A 16,449-nucleotide genomic window follows, 5' to 3' on the forward strand; every position below is an offset into this window, starting at 1 on the left:
TGAAGAAACTCTTTGGGGTGATGGAATTGTTCTATTTCTTTACTATGATGGGAGTTACACAGCTGTGTACATTTGTCAAGACTCATTGAATTGTACATTTAAAATTACCCTTCAATAAAGCTGACATTAAAATGAATTAATGATTTGATAATCACATCTTTAAAAATAGCAAGTTGACATTATAAGTGAGCTAGTAAACACCCTTGAAATAAGACCCCAGTATGGGGAGATGAAGGGTAACTCATTGGAAGAATGTGAGGGGAAAAAAATCAGTAGAATAGCCCATGTTCCAGGAATCCCAGGACTGAGTATATTAATAGAGACCCTAATCCCTTCTCTATAGGACTCTGTGAAAATGTCCTTGAGAGCTTTGGCTACTCCCTTATCTAAACAGAAAGAGTGACTTCATTGCAGCCACTGTGCTAACTGATTTCATGTTGAAGGCATCAGGTAATATGGCAAGTTGGAATACCCTTGTATTTGCTACCTAGTTCCAAAGAGCAAACAAACAGGCCTCATTGAGCTGATCAAGGCCAACTGGTTTGGGTCTGAAGCAGTCACTGGATTAGGGACAGATGACAAATGCTTTTGAGAGAGATGTGTATAAACCATTTCAGAGCTGGAGGCAGGGCATATCATACTACAAGTGGAGCTGTGTAAAGCATAGCTGGGAAAAGAAAGCAAACTTTAAACTAAGGAACAAGTCGGAGTTTATGTCAAGTACCAAGTTAGAAGGGAGCTCTGAAGACACACTTGTCTTCTTGTAAGGCTCATGAAAGAGTTTAGAGGTTGGATAGTTTTAAAACCGGTAAAGCAGGTAAATGCACTTGACTTTTCATTTTATCTGCTTTTATAGGATCTCTCATTTAACTTATTAATTCTTACTACCTTGTAATTGGTATACTAAATTTTTAAAATAAGAGTAATTCATAAACAAGATAACAATCCTATCTGCTTATATAACATCTCTCATTTAACTATTAATTCTTATTACCTTGTTATTACTACATTAAAACATTTTTAAATGAAAGTGACACATGAACAAAATTTTTAAAAGCTCGAACAGGCATTGAAATGTATAAGAAGGAAAAGTTAAAGCATCTCTGCCCAAACTTATCCCCCTTCTACAAACATGAATAATATTAAAGTCTCCTGACATTGGTATAAATATGATCTTTATGTTGTAGCACCTAAAATTTTGACATTTCTTATTGAGTTTTTATATATGTTTATATCATCAGGCATCACTCTGCTTTTCTCTTAGAAACCTTTGCTCTCTCATTTGCCTTGACTGCTATCTGTATTCCAGTAAATGACACCCCGTTCATTCATATGCTCAAGACCAAAATGTTGGGATCATTCCTGGCTCTTCTTTTTGTTTTAATTACTCTCTACACTTAAGCCATCAGCAACTCTTTTCAAATCCACTCCCAAAATATTTGCAATATTCTACAGCTTCTTACCATATCTGACGCTACCACAGCTGGATCGGGGCCACCATCCCTCTCCTAAATGGTCTCTCTCACTCCACTTTTGCCTTTTAAAGCCTTCATATATGAAGTTATGTCCTACTCCTGTCAAAAACCCTCTAATAACTTTCTGTTGCACTAGAGTGAAATTCAAGGACTTTTTCATAGTCTACAAAGCCTGCAATCATCTAGTCTTTGTCTACTTCTCTGACTTCCAACTTCTCTCTAGTTCATTTTAGCAAAACATGCCTCCATACTATACTAAAAACAGCTTCAGTAAATTTGCTTCTCAAGATATTTTTTAGTTTTTGTTTGTTTTTTGCTTTTTATTCTGTCTGAAATGCTCTTCCTCAAATTTTTGCGAAGCTCACCCTTATATCACTCAGTAGTCCGCTTAAATGTCACCTCCTCAGAAAGTTCTTGCCCTAAAATGTCATCTCATCCCATCACACCATTACTCACGATTCCCTCGCCATGCTTTATCAGTCTTTCTAGCATTTAGCATCACTCGAAAATAATGTACGTACGTGTTTTCTTGCCTGTGATACACATCAGAATGTTAAGTTCCTGAGGGCAAGGGCATTTTTTAAAACACCAGAGTCACATTCCTAAAACAGCGCTTGGGTTGTGTGTGGTGGCTCATCCCTGTAGTCCCAGCATTTTGGGAGGCAGAAGCCAGAGGATCATTTGAGCCCAGGAGTTTGAGACCTCGTCGCTACAGAAAGTTTAAAAATTAGCTGAGGATGGCGGCACGTGTCTGTAGTCCCAGCTACTTAGGTGGCTAAGGTGGGAGGATCACTTGAGCCTGGGAGGCAGAGGTTGCGGTGAGCCAAGATCCTACCGCTGCACTTCAGCAGCCTGGGTGACAGGGTGAGACCCTATCTCAAGACAAATAAGCAAATAAAACAATGCCTGTCATAAAGCAGGTGCTTAATAAATATTTTTTGAATGAATGAAGCTTGAGCATCTCTAGCTATCTAGATAGTTTAATGAAGTGTTTCCTATCATTTGTTTTCCTATAATCCTTCTAGACCCTATTATGCTTGACTACCACTAGTCAAATGTTTGGAGATACCCATTGTTTTTCCCTAGCAGAGGCACAAAGAAAGAGCTAATCAGAAATAATTGGACTAGCTCCAGTACTGGTTTTTAAAATATTGCCAACAATCTAATACACTAGAATAGGTGCTTAATTGTGTATTGTAAAAACTTTGTCTCAATGTAGGTAAAGAGAAAAACAAAAGAAAATATTGTTAATATTTGTATTGTTTGATGTGTTCTTTTTAGATGCACAACTCATTTCTCTCTCTCTCTCTGTCTCTCTCTCTTTTTGTGTGAGACAGAGTCTCACTCTGTCACCCAGTCGGGAGTGCAGTGGTAAAATCACAGCTCACTGCAACCTTGACCTCACGGGCTTAGGTGATTTTCTCACCTTAGCCTCCCAAATAGCAGGGACTACTGGTGCATGCCACCACACCCAGCTAATTTTTTGTGTTTTAGTAGAAATGGGGTCTTGCTATGTTGGCCAGACTGGTCTCAAACTCCTGGGCTCAAGCCATCTGCCCACCTTAGCCTCCCAAAGTGCTGGGATCACAGGCGTGAGCCACCCCTCCTGGCAGTACAACTAATTTCTAAGGAAATCCTGACAAGTGTCTCCCAGTGGAAGGCTGGGCCCATGTGTATTAACCACATATTTGGTTGCTCTAGACAATATCATGGCTTTCATGAGACTTCAGGGCTGCGGCATTCTGTATTAAGCGGGATCACTCTGCTCCACTGGATCACTGCTCTGCTGCTTCTGGAACACTGCCAAAGCTACACACATCTTCAAAGGCCTTTTTAAAATTACAAGGTGAAACTATTTTCTGAGTGTTTATTCATGTTTTTCATGATATAAATGATGATCTTTTCTTAACTTCAGACATTATTGTTAATGGATCGTTTCAATCCATTTGCATCTGTACGTATCCATCATACAACCCTTAGAGAAAAATCTTAACCACTTTTTACATTCTCCAATGTAAGCAAATAAGATATGAGATTCAAAATCACCCTTAAGATATCCCAGCTTTCTCCCAGGGCTATGTGACCATTTAATTCATTGCCCTGGCCCCATCATTTATTTGGCATCATGAAACCTAGTAATCAAGTAAAACAGCTAATTAAGAAAAAAGATGTTAATTTGTTTCGTGGTTTCCACTGAAATGTAGACAATTTAAAAGAATTTAGGACTTCAGTTAAAATATCTGTAAGATTTGGGGTTAACAAAAAATGTGTTGATTTGGATGTTGCTGGCAGGTTTCACACAATCAAGTGGTTCTCACTTAACAAGGAAGACAATATAAATTCCTACAAATATGGTAGTGATTTAATGCTAGCAAAAACATCTTTACATATAATGCATAATATGCAATATTTTGAGGGGCTGGGACAGCAAGAATGGTCACACCAAAGCTGAGTTGTAAACTTTTGCCTTAAGATTAAAGCATAATGAAATCTGCGTAAAATGGCAATCACAATGGTACTGGAAGGAAGCAAAGGTGACGCAGTTGAGAATTCATGGAGATTATTCGTAACAGGTTTAAAACCTAATTTAAAAATAACCAGCCTATTTTATTCATATACCTGTTATATCTGGAGACTTGTCAACTGATCCATGTCAAAATTCATGCAATAAATAGGACTTACTAAAGCTAAGCTCTAATGTACTTATGCAGTACTCACATTTGATGTGAGATTAGCTTGGATGTCTGCTTTAATCCTTCTTTCTCCTGGTTGTGGCCCATGCAGACCACTCCTTAAGCCAGAAAGTGTTCTGGGAGCTTGCTGAAACTGTGTGACAAAACTAGGGGCTTCCCTCTGAGCTAGGTACACAACAGAGACTCTATAAATCCTATTCTCTTTCATTTTATATGCCATATAATCCTATTTCTGAAGTGACGCTTGCATTCAAGTTTGGGTGCTGTATCATATTGTCTTATAGTTGCTGGAAAGTGCCTTGAAATAAACAGAACATAGCCAGGTGCAGTGGCTCACACCTGTAATCCCAGCACTTTGGGAGACTGAGGTGGGCAGATCACTTGAGCCCAGGAGTTCAAGACCAGCCTGGGCAACATTGTAAAACCCCATCTCCACTAAAAATACAAAAATTAGCCTGATGTGGTGCTATGCACCTGTAGTCCCAGCTACTCAGGAGGTTGAGGTGGGAGGATTGCTTGAGCCTGGGAGCTGGAGGCTGCAGTGAGCAAAGATTGCACCACTGCACTCCAGCCTGGACAACAGAGCAAAACCTTATCTCAAAAATAAATAAATTAATTAATAAATTAAAAAAACAGAGCAGATAGAAAAGTTTCTACCCTTGGGTATTTCTTTTGCCTCATATATGTTATAGCTTTAATTAAGCACTTGTTTTTAACTTTCAAAGGAAATAGGGAAAAGTAGTGAGTAGTGGAATAAAAAGATTCTTGGCAATGTTATTTCAAAGAACAAATAATTCCATACTAAAAATTCATCAAGTTTGGCCAAATAAATAGCTGCTTTCCACTATATAGCACATTACTTCTCTTTCAATAAGGTTCTATTGTTTTTCTTATGTCAAGGGATTTCACAGTTTAGAGAGATTAAATAGTGAGTCCCACTTGTAATTCTTGGACAGGCCCCAAAAAGAAGTAATCTGTCTGAAGGAAAAAGAAAAGTTTTGTTTTGTTGATCCATGATTGTATTTATTTAACATTTATTTAAGGATCTAGGGGCAAATGTAAACATCGCTTCTCTCCTATTGTAAGTAAATGTAATTGCCCTATATCTCCTCTTATTACTTCATTCCCTATTTTTCTTTGCACTCTTAGGAAAAATAAACATCAAAAATGTCATTTATCTCTTTGAATGTATAGAAATACAGACACCATTTTAAATCCTTAGATGATTTATGAAAATGGGAAAGAGAAGTTTGAAATCTTTGGCTTTAACCCATAGACATAAAAGCCAAAATGCTTGCTATGGTTTGAATGTGTCCTCTAAAACAGGGGTGCCCAACCCCCTAGCCGCTGATGGATACCAATCAGAGGCCTATTGGAGCCAGGCCACAGAGCAGGAGGTAAGGGGAGGCCAGAGAGCATTACCACCTGAGCTCTGCCTCCTTTCAGATCAGCAGCAACATTAGATTCTCACAGAAACACAATCCCTATTGTGAACTGAGCATGCAAAGGCTATAGGTTGCATGCTCCTTATGAGAATCTAATGCCTGATGATCTGAGGTGGAACAGTTTCACTGGAAACCATCCCTTCCTCCACCCCACCCCACCACATCCCCACACCCTCCTCACCACTGCCCCACCTCAACCCTCACTGTCTGTGGAAAAATTATCTCCATGAAACGGGTCCCTGGTGCCAAAAACATTGGGGACTGCTCCTCTAAAAAGCATATTTTGGAAACTTAATCCCCAATGCAAAAGTGTTGAAAGGTCGGACCTTTAAGAAATGATTAGGGCATGACTGCTCTACCCTCATGAATGATTAGTGTCATTATCAAGGGACTGGGTTCATTATCCAGACAGCAGATTTGTTACAACTGTGAGTTAGACCCTCTCTTGCTCTCTCTCTTTGCCCTTCCACTGTGGGGTGATGCAGCACAAAGGCCCTCAGAAGGCCCTCAGCAGATGTGGCCCCAATTCTTGGACTTCACAGCCTCCAGAACCATAAGCCAAATACATTTCTGTTTATTCTAAATGACCCAGTCTCAGGTATTCTGTTATAGAAGTGGAAAATTGACTAAGACAGTGCTACAGTTGGAATCTGCAACACAGGAGTCAAAATGAAAGAGTCTGACTCTGAATGATTATAAGGTAAAGTGGTGGTTTCATTTTCCCACCTTTTCTCCAGTATGAAAAGACAGAAGGAGAGATTACTCTTTGAATAAAGAAAACTATATTTTTCTTGCATTTAAAAAATTTCCTAAATTCCTATAGCAATCAAACTCTAGCCACTGGTCAGGTAACCTTGGATAAATTACCTAATCTTCCTAAACTTCAGTGTTCTCATTTGTAAGTGTGAATAAAATTTATAGCTACTTCATAGGCTTATTGTGAGAATACACATGTAAAACACCTAGCCTAGTGTATTGAACAGAGTAGGTATACAATGAAGAGGACCATTATTGTTGATTATTTCTCTTAAGCCAGCTATGTGAAAGCTTATGTAGTTACCCTGAGAAACACATATGTTTGCTTATTACATAAACATTTAGTGGATACCTGCTATGTGTCCATCACTTCCTGATGCTGGGGACATATTAGTGAATAAGACAAACAAATTCTGCCTTCACAGTGCTTATGATCTGGAAGGTAAACTGACATTAAACAATAATTACTCAAATTACCATGTATTTACTATCATAACAAGGGCTGTGAAGGAAAAGTGCAGATGCTATAAAAATATAAATACAGTGTGTGGAAGTAAGTTTTTCTGAAAAATCAGAGAAGGCTGCCACAGGGAAATGACATTTACACTAAGATCTAAGATCAACAAGACAAATTTGTAGGGATGGCACTGATGGAATATAGTGAAGTAATTAAAATGTGTAAATAAAACCACACAAAGGATCTCATTTTCCTGAAGACATTTTTATTTTTTGAAAATGGTAAGGATTATTTGTAAAAATTTCTAAGGGTTCTTACAGATTGAAACTATTATAGGAGTTACTGAGTTGTTAGATTCAATATGAAAATTTTAAAAATTAATCTTGCTAAACTTCAGCTTCAATGATGTAACTTACAGCATGGAAATGGATAAGGTATTATTTTCTTTGGAGAGTTTAAAAAATTTGTTTATATTTTTAGGCATCATTGTGAAGTGGAAAGAGCATTGAGTCACATGTCAGGAGATCTGGGTTCTATTTCTGCCTGTTATTGGTTCACTGGGAAACCATAGGCAAGGCATTTAAACTACAGTTTCCTGTTTTGTAAAAGAGGGTATTACTTTCGCCAGGCGCAGTGGCTCACGCCTGTAATCCCAGCACTTTGGGAGGCCGAGACGGGCAGATCACAAGGTCAGGAGATCGAGACCATCTTGGCTAACACGGTGAAACCCCGTCTCTACTAAAAATACAAAAAAAATTAGCCGGGCATGGTGGCAGGCGCCTGTAGTCCCAGCTACTCGGGAGGCTGAGGCAGGAGAATGGCGTGAACCCGGGAGGCGGAGCTTGCAGTGAGCCGAGATCGCGCCACTGCACTCCAGCCTGGGCGACAGAGCGAGACTCCATCTCAAAAAAAAGAAAAAGAAATAGTATCTCTTCATAATGAGGTGTTTTATTAATAGAAAGAAATAGAAATTAGGCCCTTCGACAAGGAAGAATTTGAAACTAAGCCCTTATTAGTGTTTTCCACCTGCAGCCTGTGGAAGCTGTGTTAGCGGCATCCTAAATCACTTGCTGAAGTCATCACCCTACAAGCGAAGAGTCCATTTGGTTATCCAGTGGGATGAGGCTTCTCCTTAACTTCTTGCACCTTTTACTCTGATTCTATACTTACCAAGCAAACTTCTGACCTAAATTTTATTTTTCAATTAGACTTCCCTCCTGGAAGTAAAATGATATGAAGGTTCAGATTGCTTCACAGGTAACCTTTTAGTGTAAATTAACAAATTCAACCTCTGGGTTGCTTTTTTTTCTTTTCTTTTCTTTTTTTTTTTGTTTGTGAGACAGAACCTTGCTCTGTCAGCCAGGCTGGAGTGCAGTGGTGCCATCTCGGCTCACTGCAACCTCCACCTCCCCGGCTCAAGCAATTCTCCTGCCTCAGCCTCCCCAGTAGCTGTGATTACAGGCGTGTGCCACCATGCCCGGCTAATTTTTGTATTTTTAGTAGAGACAGGGTTTCACTATGTTGGCCAGGCTGGTCTCGAACTCCTGACCTCAGGTAATCCACCTGCCTCGGCCTCCCAAAGTGCTGGGATTACAGGCGTGAGACACTGCGCCTGGCCACCTCTGGGTTTTTTACAAGCTTCTAGCAAGCTTGATTTTTAACATGAATTGAGTCCCTGAACGTCTGTCTATTTAGTAGTTGGACTAATAAAAGTGAATTTCTGAGCATACTCAGTTTTAAACTGATGGAACTTCACCAAGGTTTACTTGCCCTGAGAGTTTCCATTTGGAAAAAAAAAAAAAAATACAAAAACCCTGCCAAACATTTTTTTTTTTTTTTTTTTGCCAACTTTTGAACTGCAATATGGATGAACTGAAACTCACATTCTTTCATTTCACCTGAAAAATAGTTTGTGAAATCTTGACATGTGTAATACTTATGTTTGTTTAAAACATGTTTAAAACTTTAGTTTAAATTAAAGTAATCCCGGCACTATCACTCGAAGCCAGGAGTCTGAGACCAGCCTGGGCAACATAGTGAGACCTTGTCTCAACAACAAAAAAATAAATAAAACAAAAATAGCTGGGTGTGGTGTCCCATGCCTGCAATTCTAGCTACTTGGGAGTCTGAGGTGGGAGGATCGGCTTGAGCCCAGGAGATCGAGGCTGCAGTGAGTTATGATTGCACCATTGCACTCCAGCCTGGGTGACAGAGCAAGATCCTGTCTCAAAACAAAACAAAACAAAACAGCAATAACAAAAACCCAAAAGTAAATTATATTAATGATGGTAATTATTGAGGCTATTCATTATATTATTCTTGAGTGTTCATTATAGTATTCTATTTTGTGTATTTTTGAAAATTTAAAAAGTAAAACCAAAACAAAAAACAAACAACAAGACATACCAGGAGATTTAAAATCCATCTTCAAAGTACTTTCTAAAATGGAGATAATGTGATTTGTTCTCTGCCTGGATTTTCAGTGTATTTGTCTCCACAACAAGTAAAACTTTAGCTCCAGTTACTTGGGCAATGCTATCAGGTGTCCACCAGCTCTGCCTCTGGCTCTGACTTCTTTCTGTGCCAGAAGGCACTATATTTGGATCTGGGTATAACAGTTGATACTTTGGCTCCAGTTGTAATGAACCAACTCATTTCTTTTCTAGGAGGGATTGTTACTCATTTGCCCTTGCTAATCATGTTGAAGTGTTTTTTAAAGAGGTAGCATTTTTATTTTCCTAGGGGGAATGTGTTTCTGCTGTATTGATGAAAGAACCAGAAGCTGGATTTTTTTTTTTTTTTTATGCAAGGTCTCTATCCCCTTGTATGCCAAGGGGATCTTTTGTTCAAAATTTATATATATTTCCATCTTTGGGCCAGAAACACTTTAGTGTTACAGGGTCTAAGTTCCAAAATGATAACACACTGATTTAATTGCCACTATATATATACGTTTAATAATATGTTTCTAAATAACAAATTTACTAAATAATATAAATTATAAATAATATAAAACTATATTAAATATAACAAGACAACAGGGATTTGTCAAGGAATCTGACCAGATAAATATAAAGAAAACTAGAAATGTCTTTAGTTTTTTCCCCCCTCTGGAAGATTAAATCTCTTTCAGAGACTTATCGGTCCAATACATGTTTCAATTGATGTTAATTTGGAAAATGTGGTATTTATTTTGCCTATGTTCTTCACGGTACCCTTTTTGTATTTCTTTAACTGGTGTGTTCACGGTGTTTGTTTAAAAATTATCAAAATTATCTTTTAACATTTAATATAACTGATTAAGACTGCTCTATGAACATTGATTAAGGTGTGTCTGTATCAAGTTCTCGGTTTAAATTTTAAAACCCCAAAATAAAATTACATAATTAAAATGTCTAATAGTTTGGTTTTACCTAGATCAAACTTGTAAATATTTTATTTTTTAGATTTAATTTGGATGTTTGACTGGTATTAATGAACAACCATATATATGTCCCCATATTTTCCTTCCTAGAAGAAATTCATAGAGAAAACTAAACATTCTGTGAAGATTTAAATTTGATTTTTCTGCTTTTTCGCATACTGAAAAATAAGTTATTATTATCAAGAGCCCCCTTTCTGTAGGAAAGGCTATAAATCTTAAAAGAAATAAGGGTTTCAGCTTAAACGATTTGAGTAAATATTTTTCACAATGACGTTTAGAGATTTATCTGCCAATCCTGAAGTGACTTTTATTATAATTAATCATTTTACCTTATTGTAGTTTACCTAATGCTGTGTGTCACTTATGCAAAACATAAAAATAGTCAAGAAAGTTTATGATCCTGAATTAGATCCTGAATCCGCTACTTGGGAGGCTGAGGCAAGAGAATCACTTGAACCCGGGAAGCGGAGGTTGCAGCGAGCTGAGATTGCGCCACTGCACTCCAGCCTGGCGACAGAGTGAGACTCCGTCTCAAAAAAAAAAAAAAAAAAGAGAATTCCAGAGATACAAACTTCCATAATATACTCTGTAACAGCAGCCATGTATTTCAGTTAAGTACATACTCATATAGGCAGGTTGTCTGGCTTTGAAACCTGGATCTGCCTATACTAGCTAGATGTACAACTGTGGGCAAGTTACATTAACCCTGTGTCTTCATTTTCTTATCTGAAGAAACTATAATGTAAGTATTTAGGCTGCTGTGAGGATGAAATAAATCAATATATATGAAGGATTCAGAAAGAGTATTTAGCTTTTATTAAATGTTTAATAAGAAATTGTTATAATTCAAAATTCCCATTTGTTCCACAGGTATTTGTTATGTGTATATGAATGTATATAACCAAAGTATGTGTATATGACAACATTATGTGCATTGATATGTACCAATACTGCTACTCCTAATTTTTAGTTTATTATAAAAGTAAAATATTTTCATAGAAAATTTGGAAAGTATAAAAAGCAAATAGAAGTATAATAAAATGACAGCAAGTTTCACCACCTAGAGGGCAACTATTGATAACATTTATAGTTGCACTTTTTCCATGAATTTTAAAATGTAAGCATTAATGTGTAAAATAATATTTAACTGAAAATGGTTAGATTTTGTTATTCATACCTAGCAAAACTCCTGTTATTTTGTTCATACCTTTAAATTTTGAGAAGAAGCAGGCCTCAAACTTTGGCTAGAGTATTGTTCAGAAAACATTTTGTCATGTGGAATAATCAGATCATGAAAATATTTAGATTTCAGTTTCATATCCCATAGTTTAAAAAATTGTCTTGCTTACTTTCTTCATCTGTTAACCTTTTCACAGCTGAAAGTGGCTTTGATAATACTCCCAGAATTAATTTTATGAAATTAAATGTTGATAGGTATGTGCATATCGCACAGACTGGCAGAATTTGCCGTGATGTGTAAATTAAATATTATCAGTGGGATAGTCTAGTTTTAGTATATGTTATTGATCCACAATCATTCTTTCATAGTACTCCTTATTTTCGAAACAATTCTATGCTTTAATCAGGTTTTTAATGCATTGATTCATCACTCTTAGGACTATATCCCTTACATTTTGGCTAGGAATGACATGCCTTAATGCATTCCACTATGACTGTAAATGTGGGTATCTTCCAACCAAAATATTAGTTTCCTTGCTTTCCCAGAGTATATAAACGGATTTAAAAAACACTTAGTAGAGGTGCTATTTTTCGAGTGGAGAGATTTTCCTGTAAATAAAGCATGTTAAGATTAGGTTTCTCCAAGGATCTTTCTAATCCAAAATGCCACTTACTTTAAGACCTCATTTGTACATTTGCCTTGTTAATAATTATGTCCTCAAAGCCCTGCTATTGATGGAAAGATCCATGGAAAAGCTTCAGAAATTCTAAACCCAGACATGAGAAAGACTATCTAATGAATCAGCAAAGATTAGATCAGTAGTTTAGGACCAAAAACCAAATTGAGATTTAAAAGCCAATTAATGGCTGGGCACGCAGTGGCTCATGCCTGTAATCCCAGCACTTTGGGAGGCCGAGGCAGGCAGATGACGAGGTCAAGGGATCAAGACCATCTTGGCCAACATGGTAAAACCCTGTCTCTACTAAAAATACAAAAATTAGCTGGGCGTGGTGGCACGCATCTGTGGTTCCAGCTACTTGGGAGGCTGAGGCAGGAGAATTGCTTGAACCTGGGAGGTGGAGGTTGCAGTGAGCCAAGATCGCCCCACTGTACTCCAGTCTGGAGGCAGAGTGAGACTCCATCTCAAAAAAAATATATTTGTGAATCAGAATATTCACAGTTGGTACTAGCTCTTTTATTGGTTAGAAAGTTGATAATGCAAAAAAAAAAGAAGACATTTATTTCAAGATTTTAAATGATGGTGGGTTATACCATACCACTTTAATGAAAATACTTCTAAAAAATGAAGTGTCTAATTTAAAAAGTCAGCAATTTAAAAAATCCAAGAAGCAAAAATTCCAATATTTTTCCAAAAAATGAATTTGCTTTTGACATAACTTATATCTTTGGTGCATGATAGACACTAAATAAGAGTGCATAGCATTTTAGTGATTTATGCAAAGATGTTGATGATTAAAAGAGTCACCCATAATGTGTTAGTCAGGGTCTTGAGAGGAAAGCGATGGTATACTCAAATGTGTTTAATTGAAAATAATTTAATAAAGGACTCTGTATAGTGGTATGGGCAGGGTGTCTTCTACTACTACCTTTTATAAGTAAGATCTTTCTAACTGAGCATTATCACAGTGAGCATTCTCCGTGTCCTTTTTTTTTTTTTTCACATTTTGCTTAACTCCTTAGTAGAAATGTGGAAGGCATTACGATGAGTACATAATGCTAATGAGATAAATGACAAGCTAATGATCTTTTCATTTATCTCTTTTTGGTATCTTAACACAGTGCTTCTCAACTCTTTTCACATCAAGGCAAACTTGGAAACTGGGGAAATGGATGAGGCTTCCAATTCCAGTCTGCCCCACCACCCAGGTTGAGAAGATTAATTTCTTGGCACAATCAACTAATTGGGAAATTCTGCTCCAGGTCCATTTCTTACTTTAATGTTCTTAAAATATAGTAGTCCCCCCTTATCCATGTTTTCACTTTCTGCAGTTTCAGTTACTCATAGTCAACTGCAGTCCAAAAATATTCAATGGAAAAATTCCATTAGAAAAATTCATGTTTTAAATTGCATGCTGTTCTGCATAGTGTGATGAAATCTCACACCATCCTGCTCCATCCCACCCAGGACATGAATCATTCCTTTGTCCAGCATATTCATGCTGCATATACTACCCACCCTGTTAGTCACTTAGCAGCCATCTTGGTTATTAGTTCTACTGTCCCTGTATGGCAGTGCTTATGTTCAAGTAATCCTTATTTTACTTAACAGTGGCCCCAAAGCATAAAAGTAGTGATGCTGGTATTTTGGACATGCCAAAGAGAAACCATAAATCACTTCCTTTGAGTGAAAAGGTGAAAGTTCTCGACTTAATGAGGAAATAAAAAAATTGTATGCTGAAGTTACTAAGATCTATGGTAAGAATGAATCTTCTATCCATGAAATAGTGAATGAAAAAGAAATTCATGCATAGTATATGTAGGGTTAGGTACTATTCTGGTTTCAGGCATCTACTGGGGGTCTTGAAATGTATCTTCTGAATATAAGGGAGTAGTTACTGTAATGTCTTCATATAACAGATTTTTACAATTATTGACCCACATGTTAGTTTCCATCTCATCTCCAAAATCGCTCCTACATATTCTCTCTTCTCTCAACCACTCACCGGATTCCTCAGTGAACTGACTTTACCTGAGTAAAACATCAGACTGACTGAACCTTGATCTTATCATGAGGAATATTCCTCTACTTCTGAAATCTCAAGTTTGGGACTCTCTGATACCTTTTTTCAGTGTCCATCCTATCTATCCTTCTTATTTTTACCCCTCACTAACCAATCAATTGCCTTTTTTTTCCTTACTAGAAACTGCCAGTAAAATGCATAGTTCCTTGCTCCTCTTCATTCAGTCAACATCAGTTATGAATACCACCCACCAAACTGAGACTTGAATCCCTGAGGCTGGTTTGAACTTTGCCTTCTTCCTCAATTACACATTTACTCAGTTACCCTAGGCTTCACGGATCTGCTTTTACAGTCTTTCTCATCTATTATTCCTTTCCACTCTCTCCATGCCTGATTTAGTTCCGCCCTTCTCCCAGGATTCTTTAGTAAACTTTAGAATGACACTGTGCCTTCTATCTTTTCTCCCTAAATTACCAAATGTTTCTTTAGTTATTAGAATAGTTAATGCTTCCTTTCCATTCTAGATTTTAAACTTTAAATGCTCATGAGTGGTTTATTTACCTTCCAGGATTAGGACTTAAAAGATAAATTGACTCAGTAATATAGGAACTTTCAAAAGACTGGAACTTTATAGTTTATTGCGTGCAACTGTAAAAACTTGTCACAGCCATGCCATGTTGTAATTAAGTTTCTGTTGTTTTTGAAGTGCTACAAGAGGTTCTGAGTCATAGATTGGATAATAAAATGTTAGAGAAAACATTTATATGCTTAGGTAAATACTGTGTTTAGATGGACTATTCTTAAAAACTCTTCCTGCTAAGTAAGTTAATCTTTTGATCTCTTTCCCCCTCACCCCCCAACCCAGCTTTTCTTTCCCTGGTTATGATAAAAATGAAGCTTTTAATATGTTTTCCTTTGTGGTCAGTGCCTCATTACTTAGCCCTGTAGAGTTAATGAGGCCAAGGACATTGGTTTGATTTCCCAATGGACCAGTAACTTCTGATCGTCTGTAGTCACAGGCTGTCCTTCAAACCATGGCCAACCATTTCATAAATGTTAGTGATGAGGGAAACAGACAACGGGAGTCAGAATGGCCCCATGGCAATTCATTATAAAACAAGTTAAGGCACATGCCCTCCTGAAGTGGCTCAGGAGTTTCATCTTCCCTCATGTACAAATTACTCAGCAGTTATTTTATTTCCATAATTTGCTATGGCTTACGCCTCTATGGCCCTCAGCAGTGTTAGTTTCGAAAGCATTCCATCTTCCTCAGGTCTTTGGTCTGGATGGCTTACTGAATTTACCAAGAGACAGTGTGTTGCGATGAAAATAACATGGTTTTTGGAATCAGACCTTTTGCTCTACTACCATCACTGATTAGTTGTGTGCGTGTGCCCTTGGTTAAATTTCTTAATCTCCAAGTTTCTATTTCTTCCTCTGAAAAAACATCTACTTTATATGGTTGTAAGAATTAAGTAGAATAATATACATAGGGCACTAAGCACATAGTACTTGCATAATGAATGTCAAAGTTCTCTACTTGTTTTTTATGATACACAAATAAATCTAATCAATTGGTTAGGAAGGTTTTCATATGGCCACCATTTATTTAATCCTTACTTGGTGCCAAGCATGCTGTGTAATGTTTTATACATATTATCTCTATTCCTCATGATAATCTCACAAGGTTATTTACAATTATCATTTCCTTTAAGATGAGGAAACAGATTAAGTTGCTGCCATCTGGAATGCATGGTTCTTACCTGAGCACAGTGCACATTAAACCGGAGACATAGCACTATCTCTAGGGAAGTAGTTTTTAAGCACTGCAGTTTAATAATTACCTGGAGGTGGGGAGGGAGTGTTTGTTAAAAAGATTCCAAGGGCTCACCTACAAGGATTCTGAGTCCAGAGGGGACCCAGGAAAATGCAATTTTAACAAGCTGTCCGTGTCATTTTGATGCAATCGGTCCTTTGTAGGACACTTGGATAAATATCAGTCATGCAAGACAACTTAATTTGGTTAATTTACTCTATAGCCCAGGATTTAAACTGCAGTAGTAGGAGGAGGTTCAGAGACAGGCTAGCAATTGTGGGGTAAAGTGGAATTTGCATAAGTAAGCAACAGTCTGCCCATTCTCAACTCTTCCTCATCACCTCAAGAGGCTTATCCTCTAGCGATAACTCCATAGGCTATCTGCAGTTGATGTCTTTAAATTAATCTTTGTTGATCCAGGATCAATTTAACTGTATCAACAGCAAACAGATGAGGAGGGGCAGAGTTGGGACTCCTAGAGGTTAACTCGAGCCATGGCCC

This window comes from Nomascus leucogenys, chromosome 9 (assembly GCF_006542625.1).
Source record: "Nomascus leucogenys isolate Asia chromosome 9, Asia_NLE_v1, whole genome shotgun sequence".
Lineage (NCBI taxonomy): Eukaryota > Metazoa > Chordata > Mammalia > Primates > Hylobatidae > Nomascus > Nomascus leucogenys.